We start from the raw sequence: 17,831 nt of genomic DNA, 5'->3' as shown, positions 1-17,831 counted from the left end.
CAATAGGGACAGAGCCGCAGTTGTCTCTGGCGGCAACGCTCAGCGTGTGGCCCCTACCTCCATAGGTTCATGACTCAGATCAGTCAACGAAGGGAGAGAGGCGATGGGAGTGCCGATGCTCCTGAAGGAGGTTATCCAGAAGGCTGTTCATCGCTTTGAGTGGGCTCAATGAGAGAGTGTCGTCGCGGCATGCCAGCTCCACAATCCTCTTCTGAATAAGGTGCGGAGCGCTGACTCATTCCATCCGCCGGATGCTCCCACTGTACAAAATCTGAGGGCGTTCTTCGCAGCAGTCTGGTCCTCCAGCCGTAGTTTGAGTAGGCGCTCACCCCCCTCTCTGCCCTCCAGTGAATGATCGACGACGACTCTGAACAGAGCCATGAACCTCCCATAGGCACCCAGCTGCTCCCTCCCAGACGGCCGTAGCCCATTCCAATGCCTGCAGGGTCAACAGGGAAATAACCGTGGCAACCTTGGACCTCTCGGTGGTGGAGCTCGCGTTTGATGAGCAAAGTAGAGGGAGCACTGGAAGAGGAAGCCACGGCATTTGGATGGAATTCCGTCATATTTATCTGTAAGGGACAAATGGGCATCGCTGACCTGGGCAGACTGCTGAATGGGGTGGGGTGCTAGGTCAACTCATGGTAGAGGATCCTCCGCTCGTTGGGGGAGACGCTCCTTGAAGATCTAGACGTTGAAGAACGCGAAGGACCTCATCCTTCGACGTCCCCAGTTGCGCCAGCTGATCGTGGAGTGGGCAAAGTACAGTACCAGTCAAAAGTTTGGACACACCTACTCATTCTAGTTTTTTTTTTTTTTTTTACTATTTTTTACATTGTGGAATAATAGTGAAGACAAACTGAAATAACACATTGAATCATGTAGTAACCAAAAAAGTGTTCAACATCAATATATTTTAGATTCTTCAAATAGCCACCCTTTGCCTTGATGCCAGCTTTGCACACTCTTGGCATTCTCTCAACCAGCTTCACCTGGAATGCTTTTCCAACAGTCTTGAAGGAGTCCCCATATATGCTGAGCACTTGTTGGCTGCTTTTTCTTCACTCTGCATCCAACTCATCCCAAACCATCTCAATTGAGTTGTCAGGTGATTGTGGAGGCCAGGTCATCTGATGCAGCACTCATCACTCACCTTCTTGGTCAAATAGCCCTTACACAGCCTGGATGTATGTTGAGTCATTGTCCTGTTAAAAAACAAATGATAGTCCCACTAAGCGCAAACCAGATTAGATGGCATATCGCTGCAGAATGCTGTGGTAGCCATTCTGGGTAAGTGTGTCTTGAATTCTAAATAAATCACTGACATTTTCACCAGCAAAGCACCCCCACACCATCCCACCACCTCCTCCATGCTTCACGGTGGGAACTACACATGCGGTGATCATCCGTTCACCTACTCTGCATCTCACAAAGACACGGCGGTTGGAACCAAAAATCTAAAAGTTGTACTCATCAGACCAAAGGACAGATTTCCACCGGTCTAATGTCCATTGCTCGTGTTTCTTGGCCCAAGCAAGTCTCTTCTAATTGGTTTCCTTTAGTAGTGGTTTCTTTGCAACAATTCGACCATGAGAGCCTGATTTCACACAGTCTCCTTTGAACAATTGATGGTGATGTCTGTTTCTTGAACTCTGTGAATCACTGCAAATTCTGAGGCCTGTAACTCTAATGAACTTATCCTCTGCAGCAGAGGTAACGCTGCTCTTCCTTTCCTGTGGCGGTCCTCATGAGAGCCAGTTTCATCATAGCGCTTGATGGTTTTTGCGACTGCACTTTTAGAAATGTTCAAAGTTATTGAAATGTTCCGTATTGACTGACCTTCATGTCTTAAAGTAATGATGGACTGTCATTTCTCTTTGCTTATTTGAGCTGTTCTTGCCATAATATGGACTTGGTCTTTTAGCCCTATTTGGTATCTGCCTGGTGGGTGATGACAACGGCGTGCTAGATAAAGGGGAAGTAATCAGGGAGGTGATGATGTCCAGGTGTGCCTAATGATGAGGCGCAGGTGTGTGTTATGAAGGTTGCCAGGTGTGCGTAAAGATGGGTAGCCAGGACCGATGGTTAGTAGGCCGGCGACATCGAGCGCTGGAGAGTGAGAACGGGAGTAGACGTGACAAGTGTGCACACGGCTATTTTGTGTTGAGCCGTTAACAAAGAAACCTGTCTTCCTGTATGCTTAATTGAGTTATTTATGTAACTTTAGTTGTGATACAAATGTTGGGCTATAATTTTTTTTAGACATTATAAGGCTGCATGATCAAATTGTATTTGTCACATGTGCCGAATACAACAGGTGAAATGCTTACTTACAAGCCCTCAACCAACAATGCTTTAGTTACAAGTTACGAAGAAAAACGTGTAAAGTAAGAAATAAACGTAACAAATATTTAAACAGCAGCAGTAAAATAACAACAGCAATAGCGAGGCTATATACAGGGGGTAACAGTACAGAGTCAATGTGCGGGGGCTCCGGTTAGTGAAGGTAATATGTAAATGTAGGTAGAGTGATCATGCATAGATAAACAGAGTAGCAGCAGTGTAAAAGAGGAGTCTGGGTAGCCCTTTGATTAGCTGTTCAGAAGTCTTATAGCTTGGGGGTAGAAGCTGTTAAGAAGCCTTTTGGACCTTGACATGGCGTTCTGGGACTGCTGGCCGTGCGGAAGCAGAGGGTGGCTCGAGCCTTTGACAATTTTTAGGTCCTTCCTCTGACACCGCCTGGTATAGAGGTCCTGGATGGCGGGACGCTTGGCCCCAATGATTTTCTGGGCTGTACCCACTACCCTCTGTAGTGCCTTGCGGTCAGAGGCCGAGCAGTTGCCATACCAGGCAGTGATGCAACCAGTCAGGATGTTCCCTAATCCTAACTCCCGCTGAGACAACCTCGGAGATTGGAGTCACGGCCAATGGTGTGTGTGTGTTCGCACTACAGTTCTGAAGCTCGGGAAGGAGAGAAAAGCTGTCAATGATCATAAATGACTCTAAACCCTACCAGTCACTGAGCCCCAAGTGGCCCAAATCTAGGGCTCTTTAATATTTAGCTTGTGATAGACATGCATACAGTTGAAGTCAGAAGTTTACATACACCTTAACCAAATACATTTAAACTCTGTTTTTCACAATTCCTGACATTTAATCCTAGTAAAAATTCCTTCTTAAGTCAGTTAGGATCACCACTTTATTTTAAGAATGTGAAATGTCTGAATAATAGTAGAGAGAATGATTTATTCCAGCTTTTATTTCTCTCATCACATTCCCAGTGGGTCAGAAGTTTGAGTGTATGTAATTAGTATTTGGTAGCATTGCCTTAAACAATTTAAACTTGGGTCAAATGTTTTGGGTAGCCTTCCACAAGCTTCCCACAATAAGTTGGGTGAATTTTGGCCCATTCCTCCTGACAGAGCTGGTGTAACTGAGTCAGGTTTGTAGGCCTCCTTGCTCGCACACACTTTTTCAGTTCTGCACACACATCTTCTATAGGATTGAGGTCAGGGCTTTGTCATGGCCACTCCAATATCTTGACTTTGTTGCCCTTAGGCCATTTTGCCATAACTTTGGAAGTATGGGGTCTTTGTCCATTTGGAAGACCCATTTGAGACCAAGCTTTATCTTCCTGACTGACTGATGTCTTGAGACGTTGCTTCAATATATCCACACAATTTTCCTACCTCATGATGCCATCTATTTTGTGAAGTGCACCAGTCCCTCCTGCAGCAAAGCACCCCCACAACATGATGTTGCCACCCCTGTGCTTCACGGTTGGGATGGTGTTCTTCGGCTTGCGCGTCTCCCCCTTTTTCCTCCAAACATAATGATGGTCATTGATGATGGCCAAACAGTTCTATTTTTGTTTAATCAGACCAGAGGACATTTTCCCAAAAAGTACGATCTTTGTCCCCATGTGCAGTTGCAAACCGTAGTCTGTCTTTTTTATAGCGGTTTTGAAGCAGTGGCTTCTTCCTTGCTGAGCGGCTGTTATGAGAATGTTGTTACCAATGTTCATAATCTACTCGGTCTGCAACCCAGAGTTTGTAAGATTCTGGTTGAATGAAACAGACAGATTTCCCAGCTTACAATAGTCAAAACGTTTATTCACGACATCAAAAATGCAAACCCAGTCTTTATAACACACACAGACAAGTTCAAATCTTAAGCTACGCCTTGCTTAGACAGTCTGTTTTTCCACTACACAGATACATTGTTTAATCTGCAACATATTTCATAATTTTCTGCAAGCCTAACAGTTTCTCCCCTCTACGGGTGGAGACAGAATGTCCTGTAAGGAACACAGTAGTACAGCTTGTCTGTCGATAGCTCCTCTTATCATTTGTTTCACACTTGCAACCTGCAAGTTTTATGATTTGTGGCCTGCTGGAGGTCATTTTGCAGGGCTCTGGCAGTGCTCCTCCTTGCACAAAGGCGGAGGTAGCGGTCCTGCTGCTGGGTTGTTGCCCTCCTACGGCCTCCTCCACGTCTCCTGATGTACTGGCCTGTCTCCTGGTAGCGCCTCCATGCTCTGGACACTATGCTGACAGACACAGCAAACCTTCTTGCCACAGCTCGCATTGATGTGCCATCCTGGATGAGCTGCACTACCTGAGCCACTTGTGTGGGTTGTAGACTTCGTCTCATGCTACCACTAGAGTGAAAGCACCGCCAGCATTCAAAAGTGACCAAAACATCAGCCAGGAAGCATAGGAACTGAGAAGTGGTCTGTGGTCACCACCTGCAGAATCACTCCTTTTTTGGGGGTGTCTTGCTAATTGCCTATAATTTCCACCTTTTGTCTATTCCATTTGCACAACAGCATGTGAAATTTATTGTCAATCAGTGTTGCTTCCTAAGTGGACAGTTTGATTTCACAGAAGTGTGATTGACTTGGAGTTACATTGTGTTGTTTAAGTGTTCCCTTTATTTTTTTGAGCAGTATATATATATATATATATATATATGATATTATATATATATGATATTATGAATAAAAACGGAGGAGTTATATCACACATGCAGTTAGAAATAGAAAATATATGGGATTGTCTGCACAATCCAACTTACAACCAACTGATTGCAGCACTACCACAATTATGGAGGAGGCAAGTGGAAAAGGCAAGTAGGTAGGGAACTTGTTTGCCTGCCATATATTAAAGATACAAATTGGCTGGAAGGAATTGGCATAAATAGAAAAATATACCAGTTTCATCTGAGGACAAATGTTGACCGCTGCGCCATACGATTCCATGGCACATGGTTTATGAACTGTTCAAAAAAGCACTTGCTTCAACACTTGAGTTTTTCAATTATATAACATTCTTGCCAACAACAAAATGCTTTATATATGGGGCATACAACAATCTCAGCTCTGTAGCTCAATAGGGGCAATACCAAAATAAATGATCTATGTAGCTTGCTTCTGGTCACAGGTTCAGGAATGGTAAAAAAAAATCACAACATGCACTTTAATTAACCTTACAAATAGCAGTGTTGGGCGAATTGGGAAAGCCATCGTCAGTCAATAAATAATACTCGTAGGAAAGATTTTCATCTTTAGCTCACAATCTGTGGATGCTATACGATTAGAAAGGTTAAATTATGTTAAACATCACAGCACAATTGAAAAATATATGGCACATGGAAACCAAACGAGGGTGATCTATGGTGATAGGTGGGATGGGCTGAGAGTGGCTGAGGGTTGGGATTAAAGAGCTCATGTTTGGTAATGTATTACTGTTATGTGACTGCTTTATAGAAAAGTACCATGTATGCAAAATGTATATGTAGCAAAAAAAAGCTGTTTAAAAAAAATAAGCTCAAAGATATTTGTCCTCTGAAGAGGGGGTGGAGGGGTAAATAAGACATGAAGAGGGGGTGGAGGGGTTACTTTAAGACATGAAGATCAGTCGATCCGGAAAATATATTTTGCTGTGTTTAACACTTTTGGTTACTACATGATTCCATACGTGTTATTTCGTAGTGTTGATGTCTTCACTATTATTTTACAATGTAGAAAATTAGTAAAAATAAAGAAAAACCCTTGATTGAGTAGGCGTGTCCAAACCTTTGTATATATGTGTGTGTTTGTAGTCAATTACACAGGCATAGTACAAACCAAAAAAAAGCTCATTGCTCAGGTCTTCAGCTGTGAGGATAGACTCAAATAAGTAGGCTAAGCGGGAAGATACTGAACTTGCCAAATGATTTCATTGGCGTGTACATTGAGGGTGTTCAGATGCTTTGAATTTTATTCCTTTTTTGGCTCTCAGTTGGATGTCGTCCTCTGTTGGGGGCCAACCAGCCGAAGTAAGTGGCTTTAACATCCATATCCTTTTTCACAGGCCAGTAAATTCACACTCCGAAAGGTTGACCTCTGGACCTCTTGCAGCTGCAAAAAAAGATGTATTTCAGCTTTTGTATTGGTACTGTTCAATTAATGGCATACCAATAAATGTGTACATGTCTAAGCACAATTTCCCTAGGTCATAGCAAAAACAGTACACTGCTCTCTGTGGTTCTCACACTATTGCAGTTGTAGAAGACCCGGTGAGTCCCTCTTAACCGTTTATACTTGTACCCATATATGGGTTGAAAATGGCATATTTGAGCACTGATACGCGCCTAAATTGGAACGCAGTGGCGATACAGTAACACGCTATAAATGACGTCAGAGCTCAGGTTCTGTGCATCGCAGCGCTGTATGGGTCTGACTGACGGACGTTTTGAACTTGAGCTCTGCACGTGACAAGAAGTTGCCTCTTCACTCCCGCTACTTGGGAAACTTTTGCACATTTTTGGTTGTCCGAGTGAGGGGAAATGCTGTAAATTTAAGAAGACTCTCTATGTATTTTGAAAGATGTGACATTGAGGATGATAATAAATGCCGCTTTGATGTCATACAAGCAAGCCAAACACGTGTAAGGCGCTTCACGTTTTTTTTTCCTGCTGCTCACGTACCTGAATGCGCACGACGACTCCTTTCTATGCGGTCAACAATTCGGATTCTCTGAATTGCCCTGTGAATGCATAACACTGTAAGATCGTATTTTATAACTTAGCTAGTCATGTTAGCAATAGAACAAGCTTTCAAATGATGCCCACCTGACCCAGATTGCGATCTATAATGGGCCGTTTTTGGATTGCGTAAACAACATTGTGTGATGGCGGGGATGGATGCAGGGTTGTGTTCCAAACAAAAATAACTACAAGTGTGCTTGCTCTAGTTACTCAACGGCACATCTAGGAGAGCGAATAACAGCAACGAATAGTTCAACTCTTCTTTGAGTCATACAAGTGCATTGAAATTAATTAGGAGCTGTGCACACTTTGGAGATGTTAGATTGTCTCTACATGTTGATACGTACATGCGACTTCTATCAGAATACGAAGATCACATTGAATAGACTGCTCTAGACGGACCACTTCAGGACGTGGTCAGGGGTGTATGTGGATCTCTTCTCAATCTGGACACAATCAGGCTACCCGAAAGTGCATACAGTGGGCGACGTCAGCAGCACTCCTCCCACAAGTCTCCAGAAAACCGAGAGGCACCTTTTCATTATAATGTTGGAGGAAATGCGTTCCTAGCGTGGGTTTGCTGGCCTCATAAATGCTAGCTGATATTTATAATAATTTTATTTATATTTTTTTGGCTAGAGTTATTCTAACCTGTTTGCAATCATTTTAGTGTTGCTTGCTGGCTATCTACAGAGGTTTGCTGGCGTGTTAGCTACAGTAGTTAGCTACTGACGTGTTATCATATTTTGCCTATTCCACTGTTTGTAGAATGCATCGTTTTATGTATATATAGAGCGCACATGGTAGACACGTTTAAATGTAGGTGTAGACGCAGGACGAGTTCGGGAATTCCATGATCAGAACTCTATGATCAGAATACTAAAGCTGCATGAACTGTAAAGTCTACACAGGGGCCTTAGTCCTCTCACACAAACCCGTGTCATTTTTTTTTTTGTTGTCTTATGTTGCACCTTCCCCACATTTTCATAACATAATGTTTGGATTCAGTATTGTGTCAGGTGAACTGTTGTGTCATCAACTTTGGACTAATAATTTTCCCATATTCTCCAAACTGTTGCCTTTCAATTGCTACCATGCTTATGCATTGCATATTTCTTCTGGAATAAACATTTTAAATGTAGCATTATCCATATAGGACAATTCCCACAAGTGTAAAGGTTTAAGGTTATACTGGAGGGTCTGGCTGATTCCTGTTGATGGCTGTGTGAATACCTGGTGTAAATTCCCCAGAGAAGACTGTGGGAGCTGAGACTGTCAGAGGCTCTGGGCAGGGCTGGACTGGACTGAGGTTGGCCGGGCCGGCTGTTGAAAGGGGCCTCTGTTGCTGAGAGAGGTACTGAAAGGCCTGGACAGCCTGTTCTCCCCTCTGCCTCCGGACGATGATGTCAGTGGAATAAACCCTCAGACAGGGTGATGTCATGCTACCCCTTACCCACCAGCTCGTGATTAGGGGTCACTAGCACGGGGTCACAGAAGGAGTGGGGGTCTGTGGTGCTGAAACGGTGCCCTTTTTTAAGTTGGCTGACTTTGACTCTGGGACTGCTTCCCATAAGGCTGCCTGTCTGCTTGTTGTGTTGTGAAACTCTTGTACTGCACCTGCTGCATGCAGGCACGTTTTCTCTCTTTCTCTCTCCCTCTTGTGGATCATTCCTCGAAAAGCTGTGAAAAAGCTATTGGAATCTCCCCCTTTCGGCTTCTGGACAATTTTCACTTTCAAATTAAATTTGCTGCTTTGGGCTGCTGATGGACGACAGCCCAGTTAACACTCGGCTGGAGAGGGAGGGGAAGAGGGAGATGGAGAAAATAAGAAATTGGAGAGGGAGGGTCAGAGGGAGACCAATAGATGTGCAGAATGTACAGCAGAAAAGAGGAAAAGTACCCCACAGGCACTGCACAAAAGTCTTCCTTGTGTGAAGAAGCAGATTGCCATAGCCTTCCTCCAGCAGGGGAACCGTATGGGCGTCTAATCTCTTCATCACTGAGAGACAAAGGTTAAGCCAGTTTACTGTAGTGCTGGAGGAAAGAAGCAGCGGGGCAGAGGAAGGAGCGCAGCAGGCCTTTTCATTGGCTCTGGGAAGCACACAGCTCAGTCCCCATTGGCTGAGCAGGACACTTGTCTGTCACAAAGACCCCTTGTTAACCCCTGCTCAGCCAAGACCCTCTCAAAGTGTCATTGGTCAGTGTGTCAGGTCACCGGTCATGTCGGTTAGATAATGTGTCAGGGACACTTAGTCTGAATTTAAGCCCCCTTGAATCCACAGTTGTTGACCACGGCTGTCTAATGCCTGTTGCTGAGAGATTCTAGAAGGATCCATTTAGGATTCCATGTACTACAATAGTTGAATAATATCAGATACAGTATGTGTCATTGTGTAAAATGTCAAATTCACTTCTTGCAGTCCAAGCGGGACAGTTGAAAACCAAAACCTCCCATTTTGTTACTTAAATAAACCGAACACAGCCTGCCATTTGTTGTTCTGATTTACTGTTCGTACACTCAGTGAGTGTTGTTAAAAAAAAAAAAATCCTGACTGAAATGTGCCCTTGCTACTAGGAAGGAAATGGGCCACGTCATGTCTCGTAATAAAATTGACTATCAAAGACGAAATCCATCTAAAGTTTCACAAGCACAGAGCGTTGGTGGACGGACGGACGGACAGAAAGCAGGACGGAGAGAACTAAGACGGGAGACTTGGCTCTTGATGTGTATGACGAGGAAGGAAGGAAGGAAACTCTAGGGACTAACTGCTTAGATAGGAAGAGAGATGGTTGTTTGTTTGGAAAGCATTTTTGCCAGTGAGAGAGTGAATAGGAAGGAAGAGGTCTCAGTGGGACCCAGCTAGAGAGTTTAGGCAGACCAATGGAATGCCCGCAGTGGAATGCAAGGCATCAGACTATGTTCGCGTCCCAAATGGCACCCTATTTCTTTTATAGTGCACTAGGGTTCCATAGGGCCCTGATCAAATGTAGTGCCCTATATAGGGCTCCATTTGGGATTCAACTTAGGTCCTCTGTTGTTGACATTTGAGCACATCAAACGTGACCATTTATTCAGTATTGACGTAATATGGTGTCATTAGTCATTTGAGGATCACAGTTGGGATGTTTGAAACTCTTTCGTGGTCCTTTGGTTAGGCACTCCATTTTATCACTTGTATGCTGTCAGTGTGCAGTTATTTGTTTTATGTATCTGTTTCTCTTATGTGTGTTTTTTTTTGTGGGAGTCCGTGTGTGTGTGGGAGTCCCTGTGTGTGAGTTTGTGTGTGTGACCATACATGGTTTGTCTGATTGTTGTTATTTAGTGAGTATGGCAGTGTAGTCTGCTTCCCAGTACCTCAGTGCTCCGAGGGTGAAGGGAAGTGAGGCTAATGCTTGGTAGGTTGCCCTCTCTGGCCACGTGCCCACTGCCTCCTGGAACTCTAATCCTATTACCAGCAAGATATTTACTGCTCTAACTCAGTTGTCCTGGCCTATCTACACACACACACACACACACACACACACACACACACACACACACACACACACACACACACACACACAGAGTAACAATTTTATTTTCTTTATTTTCTTTTTCTCCCCATTTCGATCTTGTCTCATCGCTGCAACTCCCCAATGGGCTCGGAGGCAAAGGTCAAGTCATACGTCCTCCGAAAATATGACCCTCCAAATAGCGCCTCTTAACACTTGCCCGCTTAACCCGGAAGCCAGCCGCACCAATGTGTCGGAGGAGGAAACACCGTTCAACTGACGACCGAGGTCTGCCTGCAGGCGCCCGGTCCGCCACAAGGAGTCGCTAGAACGCAATGAGCCAAGTAAAGCCACCCCTGGCCAAACCCTCCCCTAACCCAGACGATGCTGGGCCAATTGTGCGCCGCCCCTATGGGACTCCAGATCACGGCCCGGTTGTGATAGAGCTCGGGATCGAACCTGGGTCTGTAGCCTTAGACCTCTGCTCCACTCGGGAGGTAACGAGCTTTTTATGACCGGTCTTCTGTCTCTTGTTGTTAACTGTCTTTAATCCTACATGCAATCCAAAAGCATCCTTCTGTGTTGTTGATGATGCTACAGCAGACTCGTTGTCGACGGCTGCTTGACCATGCTGCCCCTGGCTCTTAGCTGTGTGTGGGAGTCGTCATAGTACTCAAAGTGAAGCGGTTACCATAACAAACCGTCACAGGACAGCCTCCTCCTCAGTCTTTAGCCGGAGGTGAAGAGCTCTGTTGACAGAATAGACGTGGAGATGGGTTATGCGCGAGTGTATTTGTGTAGAAGCAAAAGCCAAAACAGGCCCACTCTTTATCCGTCCTATCCTTTCTACACCTCATTAATATCTTCATCTGTTTTTCATTCCCTTTCTTTGCTCAACCATATACTTACTCAACCCCGGCTCTCCTCTCCGTCTCCTATCCTCTCCCATCCTATCCCACCCCATCCATCCATGTTGCCATCCTTCCACCTCTCCTCCCAGGGCCATTTTGTTTGTCTGTCTGTCTGGTTAAAGAGGGAAGGAACAGTGTGACTGACAGGAGGAAGTCAGGCCAGGCCTCCCCTGATCCAAGCATGTAGTAATTAAGACCTGTTGGATTGGCTATAAAACTAGAACCTCTGATTTACTTAATAGCTGCTTAAATCTGATGGTAATACTTTACTTAAAGGCTGCAGGTAGGCTATAATGCAGTTATAATGCATTGTAAGACTTGTCTTTAGCATGTATGACTATCATAAGTTTTATCTCATAATGATCCTGAATTTACAGCCTATTATGAGCCATATGTATGCTTAAAACAAGTTATATAAAACATTATTATATAGGCAATACCTAAAGTATTGTATAGATGGAATGTTTTTTTGTCTTCAGGGCACCATTTGTAAATGAGACACTGGTCTCAATTGGGTTCCCCTGAATATATAAAAATAAATGTAAATAAATGGCCAATCTGATATGCTTCCTGACTGATCCAACAATTAATCAGTTTACCAGTGCACATAATCAATTAGAAATATTGCAAGTTGATGATGGGCACTGGAGACGCCATCGCCTTTAGGTGTGTATAGGCTCATAGACATTCATTTATGATTAGGCCTAAGGAGGGCTGTCCCCTATTACATATTAAAAATAAAAATAAATCATCTTGGTCGACCAAGAGTCTTTCGACCAATCGCCTGGTCGAAATTCTTAAACGTGTATTTTTCCATATACTGTAGACACACCCTATATGTTTTAATAAAATCAACTATATGTAAGCTACTGAGCTTGTCTGATGCTTTAAGCACACTGATTAAATAATTAAGACGCACACATTACTCAAGAGGGAGCCAGAGATCAAGATAGCCTAACCAGAAGAACAAAAACTTGTCCCAATCCACCACCTCCCACTGCTGCTGGCAGTCACAGATTTTGCCATTACACTCCCGAAGTTGTCGGTAATAGACTACACCAGGGTCAGCAACCTTTTCCATTTGGAGTGCCAATTTATCTTACCATTTCTACGTGTCAGTTATGATTTTCATATGCACATTTTCATGGAACAGTTTAATTTATTTATAATAAATTTGTCGTATCTCAAAATATAAATTATACAAATCTAATAGTAACTTCCATTGCCAACTATGCCATTGCCAACTAGCCTACATAAAGCCAACAAATAAAACAATTGCAGCCTACAGGTAGAAAATAAATCACATTGGCTATGCATGGCCTGTTTGCAAGGAACTTGAAACAATGTATTAACTTGGTCCAGCCCAGATGCTAACAAACTTGCAACATTGTATAAAATATTCTGGACCCTCCAAGTTTCCTGCGCAAGGGATAAGAAGTAATCAGGTAGGCCTATTTTATGATGTTTCCACCTGATCAGAGCATGACTTTTTTTCACCTTTCAACCCGTGGTTATCGAAGGGGAGAAAGCTGGAAAGATTTGTTCAAATAGGCTACATTGAGGAACTGTTGTCATTCTTAGTGGATGTAAAAACACACTTTGTTTACTTGCTGTTTTGATGTGAAGAGAAATTATTTTAGAAGCTCCACAACTCATTAGTGGTGGTGAATTAAGTAAATCAGAAATACTATCAGATCCCTAAATGGGCACATTTATAAGCCTACATTTTGCGCGCAGGCCAGGTTTCCTAGGCCTACTTCTATGCATAATCAGGTGCACGTCCTTACTCAACATTGACAAGAGGGCTCCAAATAAAACACAATGAATAAATTGACAACTGGTAAATGGAATGAAATAAGTGTAGCCTACTGTAGGTTGTGTGCTCTGCAAACAACGTGTCCACTCCGACAATGAGAAATGTAAAATACTGTAATAATAATATTTTGAATGCATTAACAGAAATGATGGTAACCAAACAAACATTGTAGATTAGAAATTATGTGAATTAAAGGTAAATGTACTACTGGTAATACTGGTGTCATCCCCACGACCTCCGCAATGGAATAGTCCACTGAGACGGGCATCAATCAAGACGTGCCCTACATTTTGAATTTCTTTGTAACTGCTAGACTAAAAAATACTTGGTCGACCAATAGCCTTGACCAAACAATCGACCAGTCGACTAAATGGGGTCAGCCCTAGGCCTAAGTAAGTTGATTAGGCTGTTTATTTCTTAAACGCCTGCCTCTATTGAATGGGTAAATCCATTTGAAATAAGTCACTTTTTGACAGCACCCCTTTTTGATTTGAATGAAACCTTCCATACGTAGTGCTCAGAAAGTGACTTTTTGGACCTGAATGCCAAAACATTCAAGAGATGAAGGTGCTCAAAGTTTTTACCCATTTTGCATACCGCACCATACCATGAGACATCCATGTCTTCCTCACTGAAAAAGATAAAAGGTTGAGATTGATACCATTTTAAAGTCTTACAAACTGGATTTTACAAATATTGTATAATTCTTTCGAATAAAAAAAAAAATAATCAAAATTGTCCTTTTTTTTGTTAACATCGATGATCTAAAATCTCTTAAACTTTTTTTCATATTCACAACTGCTGTAGCTTAGACCCTGTTTTACATCATCTAAGGTTGTTGTGTTGTGTCCACCATCGGTTGAGATACAACATGCTCTTGAATACAGGGTGGTTGTCATGTTTTGGACTAGTCTCAGGTTGCCATACCTCCAAAATCACATCGTTGTCACAATCCTGCAATAAGGAAGGGAAGGTGTTCTGTCTCTAATGTGTCTATGTTTCTGTGTTGTGTTCTCAAATGAACATTTCCTTTGTGTCTAGTTGTAAGCTCTCCAATCTGTTTGATTTGATTGTCACTCTCAGTATACAGTGCATTCGGAAAGTATTCAGACCTCTTGACCAACCGGCTCGATTCGGTCTTATGTAGCAAAATATGAAACTGTGTTTTTTATATTGGATAAAAGTACAGACTCAGAGCTAGAAAATTATATGTACACTACAGTTGAGGAACAATGGGAAAGTAATTCCGCTTTGAAAATTGATCAACTTGTAACCTCACTTTTGAGAAAATGGCCCTTGTTTTGGTACCTACAGGAGAGCTCTAATTTTGTCTACACCCATTCAGCATCGTTCACACACTCTTAAACTTTAGCCCCACCCATCTCTTTAAGGATTCACATGTGAGGCTGTGTACTAAACAGCCAAAGATTAAGACTAAAGGCTGGTTTAATCTACACGTATGTTTGTAAATTGAATCTGGAGTGCCAGAGTGTGCACTGGGTGTTCGTAAACTGTGTTGTCAGATTGGCCGTTCGTAAATTGAGTGTTTCGCACACTGGGCGCTCTGGTCGAAAGGTAGGGTTGATCTGAGGGTTCTGACCTAACGGCTTGGGTGCTTGACTACTGCTGTCTGGCTAACGTTGGCTAGCTTGCTATTTACTTCCGGACACAAATGAGGGAACAGCTCACTCTGACCATTTTACTCACACTAGCAGAGCTGGTTAGGCTGTTTTTATGTTATCCAGAGCGTTGGTGACTGCAACTGTGCTGCTGGCAACAATTTAATTATGCTTTTTTTGCCAAAGCTTACTGACACCGGCCATATTCAACGGGTGTTGAGCTGGGTAAATTCATCAGTTATTCTGCACTCTGGCACACTAAGACGAGAGTGCTTTGAAATCTGAGTAGATAGCCAGAGTGAATATTCCAGCTACGTCTATCGACAGTTGTCGCAGTGACATCAGAAACATTCCATTGAAATAGTTACTTGCATAGTGGAGTCTTTTGTTTAGACATGTAGCTAGCTAGCTAGCTAGCTAAACCATAAACCCAACTCATAACGTTACTACCCTGCATGAATCTGCAGGTAGCTAACCAACCGGGTTCAATGTTAGCTAGCTAACATTAGGCTATAACTAGCAATGCAAATGGCCTTGAGATACGAATAATATTACAACACAGTAACGTTAGCTAGCTAGCTAACATTATACTTTAACTGGAAATGAAAATGACTTACTGGCATGGTTGCCCTTAGTTTGAAGATCTATCCGAAGATCTTATACAACAGCCTTTTCTTTTTGCCTCCCTCCGCATATTTGCAATCAAACATCAGAATTTTCTCCGTCTCCTTAGCTGTCATACTCTGCTTCCACCGGGCATTCCACTGATGTCAAAACTCAGTCCTCCAGAAAGTGGAGAGCATTATCAACACTTGCAGTTCTTCGTGATATATTTTTCTTTAAAGCCACGTTAGAAATGATTACCTACACGTACTGAGCAGCTCATCTTATAGACAGAAGCGTGCTACATGGCAGACCAATCCGAACTCCTCTCTCGGCATGTCCAGCCCATCCATTATTTCAGCCAATCATGGCTAGCAGGAAGGTTCCTGCCTTTTCCCTTGGCTAAACCAACTAGGCTCGTAATTTAACAATTGTTTTCATATTAACAGATGGTATACAAGTTTGTTATTAAGGCACATGAAAGTTCACATGTTGCAGAAGGCATTTCTGTCAAACACATTTTGATAAAAATACAAGTTTACGATCAAATGCCTCCCCTGTGAAGTAGTAATGCGCGACATACACCTAGTTTCCTGAAACGAGTCAGAGGCTTTTAGATAATTGACGTTAAAGCTGCAATATGTAACTTTTTGGGCGACCCTGATCAAATTCACATAGAAATGTGAGTTATATCTGTCCGTCTCATTCAAGGCAAGTCTAAGAAGCAGTAGACATGTTCTATGTGTGTTATTTCTACGCTTCAAACAAATACAATATTTTTCGTTATTGACAATATATTTCACAGCGGTTTAGTTGGTACAAGCATTGTCTACACTACGCATTGCTTGTTTTGTCACAAATTGAAATTAGGGGAACTATTAGAATTCTAGCAACCAGGAAATGGCTGAGCGATTTCTGCATATTGCACCTTTTTTTAAAGGTTTAAAAATGTAATATTTGTTACAAAAAAATCTAGAAATAATACAATTTAAAAGCTTAAAGTTAACAATTGTATCATACTCATCCGTTTTATTTTTTCTGGCGAAGACATGGATTTCCTATGGTGGGTTATGCAAAGTGTATTAACTTTGAGCACCTTTTATCACCTTATTGGCATTCAGGTCCAAAAAGTCAGTTTCTGACCACTTCTTCCTTGGGTAAACATGTATTGAAACTTTTGTTTAAATCAAAAGGGATGCTGTCAAAAAGTGATTGAATTCAAATGGATTTGCCCTAAACGTATGTCAGAGCATGCAGTCGCTGTATTTGAAGCTTGTTTGTTCTCACATTTAATTATGTAGGGCTCATCCGTTTACTCTGCTCTCATTTCCAGCAGGCTGCAAAACGCGTCCATCCATCACCAGCCACCGCGCGATGTGCATCAGCGCACACCAACTTCCCAGTGCACCCACAAGGCCATGCAATTTAGCAAAGACCAGGGAATTCAGGCGGATGTTTTATTTCTAGAGTAGGGTTGGTTTAAATATAGTTATTTGTTTGAAATGTCAAACATGAACTATTTAGATTTTTCTATTTGCATATTTCGCATGGTATTGAGGTGAAATGTTGTCACAGTGCCTGAATTTAAATACGGATTTTGATTTGAATATATTATAGTAAGTGTCATATTTTCCAAACATAACCTACCACAGGTTGATACTTTTTAGACACATTCCAGGCAATGTCGGGTCCAGAAACTCTCACAGCTGCCACACCAAGTCTCCAAATGGCAAACAGACGATGATGTAATCTCGAAATGTATTTGATTGAGCGATAGAAATTTGGCGAGAGACTTTAGGGATTTACGGTACTGTCGTGGCAGTAGTTTAGCTGTGGACTAATGCGCCGTAAGAAAACAATGCAAGCCTACCTTTAACACAGATACGATTTGAGTAATTTGGTATTGCTCGGGAAAAGTGACTTGGCTGTTTCACGTGTCACTATTTCGAAAACGGCACATGCAGTCTCTTTTATTTTGGATGTCATTTTCCATAGTGGACGGATATAGGCAGAGTCAGCAACGGATTTGACATACACACTTACCTTATTTTCAAACCTTTCTCACGCTCCAGCCTTCTTTGCCGGTGTGCGCACACCCGCCTCAGCCGCCTCTCCGGTTAGTCCTCCCGGCAGTCAGTCTTTACCCCTCCGGTGCTGAAGAGCGAGTCGGAGGGGCTACGGATGACAGCGCCGAGATGAGGTCGGGCAGATGACCGCCACGTTCTCCGCTGGTCCTGCGCAAGCCAGGGGTATCCGTTTTTTGGGGAACGGACCACAATAATACAAAAACATAAACTGTAGTAGCCTAGGCTACAACCTTTGTGAAGATGATTGGATATTCTGTCAATGGATTTATTATCT

At 42.8% G+C, this 17,831-nt stretch overlaps 1 protein-coding gene across 2 annotated transcripts in view; it reads left to right on the top strand.

The window, feature by feature from the left end:
• LOC111957904 (rhotekin) overlaps positions 1–17,831 on the top strand; it is a 91,065-nt gene that overhangs the window by 13,430 nt on the left and 59,804 nt on the right. The gene's annotated exons all lie outside the window — the stretch shown is intronic.

This window comes from Salvelinus sp. IW2-2015, linkage group LG33 (assembly GCF_002910315.2).
Source record: "Salvelinus sp. IW2-2015 linkage group LG33, ASM291031v2, whole genome shotgun sequence".
Taxonomy (NCBI): Eukaryota; Metazoa; Chordata; class Actinopteri; order Salmoniformes; family Salmonidae; genus Salvelinus; species Salvelinus sp. IW2-2015.
The sequence above is the reverse complement of the archived record's forward strand: the minus strand, read 5'-3'. Positions and strand labels throughout refer to the sequence as shown.